Source organism: Alexandromys fortis, unplaced genomic scaffold (genome assembly GCF_014885135.2).
Source record: "Alexandromys fortis isolate MF-2015 unplaced genomic scaffold, M_Fortis_MF-2015_v1.1 scaffold_24, whole genome shotgun sequence".
In the NCBI taxonomy this organism is placed as follows: domain Eukaryota; kingdom Metazoa; phylum Chordata; class Mammalia; order Rodentia; family Cricetidae; genus Alexandromys; species Alexandromys fortis.
Genome location: NW_026067906.1, coordinates 11747132 through 11751857, shown reverse-complemented (window position 1 = coordinate 11751857; position 4726 = coordinate 11747132). Strand labels below are relative to the sequence as shown.

At 46.0% G+C, this 4726-nt stretch overlaps 1 long non-coding RNA gene across 1 annotated transcript; it reads left to right on the top strand.

Moving 5' to 3' along the window:
- Positions 1-672: 672 nt before the first annotated feature.
- Positions 673-4018, top strand: LOC126497515 (uncharacterized). The gene is made up of 2 exons (XR_007590634.1): positions 673-964; positions 3694-4018. It is a non-coding gene; the product is annotated as an uncharacterized lncRNA (long non-coding RNA).
- The last annotated feature ends 708 nt before the right edge of the window (positions 4019-4726 follow it).

Below are 4726 nucleotides of genomic sequence, written 5' to 3'. Positions count from 1 at the left end.
TCTGGAAAGCATTAAGCGGTTTTCAGACAAACTGAACAATAGTGTGATGTGATCGGGTGATAAGAACAGGGGACAGGGATTTCCCTACCATCTCCACCATTCCCCGTAGTTGCTACTTCCAGGGCCCAAGTCTGGAGCATGAACAACTTTTCGACTAAGAAGCAGGCAAAATTATAAGCAGGCATGCAATGAACTCTCAGCTACCCTCAGCAACTGGAGGTCCGGAAATGCTTAGCCGCTCTCGGGCTCTGAGAAGTCAGATGGCTGCCGCAGAACGGCAGGCAGGACGCGGGCAGCTGGCAGTGAGCCCCTCCGTTTATCAAGTGAGGACATTATCCTGTCAAGCCATGCCTGTCTACTCTCCCGGGGACACGCTCGCTTGTTTCAGTCCTGTCTCCTTGCCCTGCCAGCTCCTGGGCCGCTGGGTTAATGATTAAATAGAAAGATGACAGGAAATGAGGAGGCTGAGACATTCCATCAGGTTAGCAGCTGAGACGTCACAGAGGCAGCCCTCCTCCCTGCCAGCTACTGCATCTGGAAAAAAACGGGGGGGGGGGGGAATGAGCCCATCTACCTCAGTGACCGGCTCCTTTTGTCTTTCTTGTTCACACCCCCTCACCAACACTGAGAGCTCAAAGGTCACAAGCTATCTCTGAGTTGCTAGGGAAAGAAGGCAGGACGTACCCACGGGCACTCGTTCCCCCCCGAAGTCCAACGTTAGGTAAATTCCTCCCTCCAGTTGTGACTGTCCTTCTCAGATCTGCACACAACAGAGAAGCCGGGAGGGCAGAGGGTATAGTCAAAGAGTCTCGAATGTACAGAGGTATCCCCAGGCTTGCTGGAGGTGGACGAGGTTAACAAGAAGCTGTGCCCTTCCTTCCGGCACTTCTTTGTACTTGTCATGTCAAATAATAAATTGGGAAGAGAGAAAGAGAGGAGACAAGGACAAAAACAAACAAAAAAGGTCAGTTCCCAAATGGGATAACCATGTGTCTGATTCTGAATCTGGAGAGCCACGGTGCAGTCAGAAAAGGCAAGTGACCTTGACTGGAATAAAAATTAAAACTAGCGGGGGGAGGGGGGGAGTCCTTGAGTTACAAGGGAGCTTTCTAAATCTCAGACTCCATGCAAATAACATTTCCGGGCAAAATCAGCTTCACATGGGAGTGGGAAGGCATGTAGCTTAATGTCTTGGGGTTTCTCATTTTGCTTTGTTTTGAGCTCTTAAAGAAGGGTTAATGAACCATTGATTTCCTTGACGTTTTATCTTAAACTAACTAGTCATCAAATCAGGGCTTGGTGTGCTTGAAAGCCAAAAGGGACAATGGAGCTCTTACAGCCTTGCCGCCAGCCTCTGGTGCCCAAGCAGCAGCCTGAGCGGGCTTCTTGGCCCAGGCAGGCACCTCCACACCCTCCCTCTCTGGCTGCAGGTGGCAGCCGAGCATGCGTTCCCTTTGACACAACCCCACTCCACAAATTCTAGGAGCTCCAGAGGGACCCCGTGGAGATAACCAGCCTCCAGATAAGCCTGTCCAGTAATCAGCCAGCCTGTGCCCTGCATCACGCCAGCTGAGTGGCTGAGAAGCGAGCAGAGGAAATGGCCAGCAGGCTTGCGCTATGTGTTCAATTGTATGCTGGGGAGAAGCAAGAACACCTCCCCTCTGCTTTGAACTCCATAATGAGTCTCAGGAAAGAACTGTAATATATTCGTCAACAAGAGAAGTACACGTTTATTACACATGTAGGGGTGTTGCCTGCTCACTCTTGGGTAACCGGAGAAGTTTAGGAGCAATGAAGATACAATTTTAAAGATAAAGTAAATCATGTTTAGGGGCCATAAATGAACCCAAAAGACAATTAGGCTGGGACAAATGTCATACGGCCTCCAGCTGTGATGTCAACTCTGGTCTCCTTCCTGCTATGTGCTTCAGTCTCCTCTGTAGGTAGAATGTCTGGGGAAGGGTTCCAGCTACGTGTTCTGGAGAACTGGGAATTTTAAAAAAGAAGGTGAAATCAGAGGAAACCTTGTCCTGTGTTGGCTGTTCCCCAGGTGCCCTTACCGACATCCGAGGTAGCATCTTCTAGGGTAATCATGCACAAATCTGTTCATCCTGACACGCTGATCTACAGAAGACCTTGTTTGTTCTAGAGATGTCTTGGGTGTGTAAAAGTCCCTTCCATCCCCATCAACAATTTTAGAATGTCCCCACCCCTTTCCGATGTACGCCTAAAGGATCTTCAAAATAATCTGGGGACGGCTACAAAAAACAGTGGTTTGGAGGATTGGAGAGTTTATTGTATAATTAAGTATATTGCTGCCTCAGTTTTAGTACACCCAGGGCAAATATTTATTTAAACTTCTAATTTCTATTCCAACACAATAGTCTCCGCAGAAAGGAGACTAATTGAAAGGGTAACTGGGTGAGTAGAGACAGCATTTGGCATTTAAATGGAACCACGAACGCATTAGGCATGACACCAATATCTTCAAACTCTTTTAGCACGGTAAAAAATGCATTTCATATCACACCCAAATACACATTCACATAGATAGACAACTCAAAACTTTTACAAAACACACCCGCCTTTACTATTTTCTGTCCAAATGTTCCTTTAAAAAAAAATGCTGCTAAAAGTTGAACCCTAATATACCGATGTGATAACCCACCAGGGGGTTGACAATATAAGGCTAGTTTCAAAATCCTACTTTAAATTATATCTATTTAGAAAAAAAGAAAGAAAGAAAAAAAAAGAAAGGTAAAATAAACCCAAAACCTAGGCCAGAGAGATGGCTCAGAGATTAAGAGTACTTGATGCTCCTGTAGAGAACCTGGGTTCAGTTCCCAGCGCCCACATGGCAGCTCACAATTGTCTACAACTCCAGTTCCAGGGCGTCACAAACACTTATCTAACCTCCGTGAGCACCAAGCACGCACATGGCACACATACATGCATGTAGGAAAGCACTTATACACATACAAATAAAAAAATATAAACACATGAAATTCTCTCTTTCATATTTAATAATGGCTCTCACTAGAGTATAAACGTCATATAGTATACCAGAAATGTATACAATAAGCTCAGAATATAGCTTAGCAGAGGAGTTCTAGCTGGCATGCACTGGACCCAACCAAGAAAGGAAAGAAAGGAGGGTGGGAGGGAGGGAGGGAGGGAGGGAAGGGAAAATGGTGGAAGGAAAGGAGGGAGGAATGAGAATGGAAGCAAGAGAAAAGGGAAAAGGAAAAAAAAAAAACAGGAGGAAGAGAGAAAGCTCTAAGTCTGGAACTCACCAGACTCTGATTCACTTAAACTCAGATGCTTTCTCCTTACGGCTTTTCAAATCCCCTTTCAAGTCTACATAACGCATTAAGGGTGGAGGTATTGAGCTAGGAAGGAAGAAGCAGGTTCATCAGCCATCCCAAGGATTAAGTGGTGGCTGGGTAGGTCTGTGATCACTCCTACTTGTGACTCTCACTTGCTGAACAAGGAAGGAAAGGGCAGGTCTGTGACTGAAGGCAACACCTTCAGCCCTTCAGCCTGTGACTCCTCCCAAGTCAAACTGGGTGAGGGTTGCTTGTGGGGCAGGCTGGGAGTGTGTGTGAAATCTCTGTACTTCTCACTTAATTTTCCTGTAAACTTAAAACTGACCTAACTAATGTTTTTTTGTTTTGCTTTGTTTTTTTTTTAAAGTGTACCCTCTTCTAGTTTCCTGTCAACACTGTGGTGGTTTGAGTAAGAATGACCCCAATAGTCTCACAGATTTGAATGCTTGGTCACCGGAAGAGGCACTATTTGGAAGACTCACAAGGTGTGGCCTTGTTGGAGGAAGTGTGTCTCGGAGGGTGGGCTTTGAGATTTTCAAAAGCTCAAGTCAAGCCCAGTCGGTGGCTCTCTCGTCCTGCTGCCTGCAGATCCAGATGTAGAATTCTCAGCTCCTTCTCGAGCACCATGTCTGCCTGTGTGCTGCCATGTGCCCTGCCATGATTAAAATGGACTGAACCTCTGAAACTGTAAACCAGCCCCAGATGAATGCTTTCTTTCATAAGAACACTAAGACAAGCATCTAGTGTTCTCTAGTTTCATAGACACAGATATCTGTGAAGAAAACTAGCCGGGACCCCTGTACTATGAGGAGCATGCTGCACATTCTTTTTCTCTTCCGCCCCAGCACTTCTCACCTGTTTGTAGAGCTGCTGGGTTTAATATCTGATGCCATCTCTTTGAAATCCTCCACAGTTCGAGACCATGACAGATGCTTAGTCAACTCTATTTACTTCTTCCTTCCCAGCCCAATCTTTCCATCCTTAATGATACAGGGCAGAAACACGTCCCAGACTGCTGTTGATGGCCTGGGGATCAGATGGTAACCACTGAGACTCACATCGGAAGGAGAAAGTGAGATCAAGAGATGGCTCAGCAGTTAAGAGCACATAACCGCAGAGGACCTGAGTTCAATTCCCAGCACCAACATCAGGAGGCTCACAACTTCCTGTATCTCCAATTCTACATGTACCTGCATACACATAATTAAATACACTCCCGTGCATGCACATAATTAAAACTAAAAACAAATCTTTAAAAGGGAGGCTAAAACTGTGTCTGAATCCATGGTTACATGTAAGCATTCTTCTCCCTTACAGTTCTACACTGCGCACACATGTGCTTGCATGCATGCACACACACACACACACACACACACACACACACACACACACACACATTA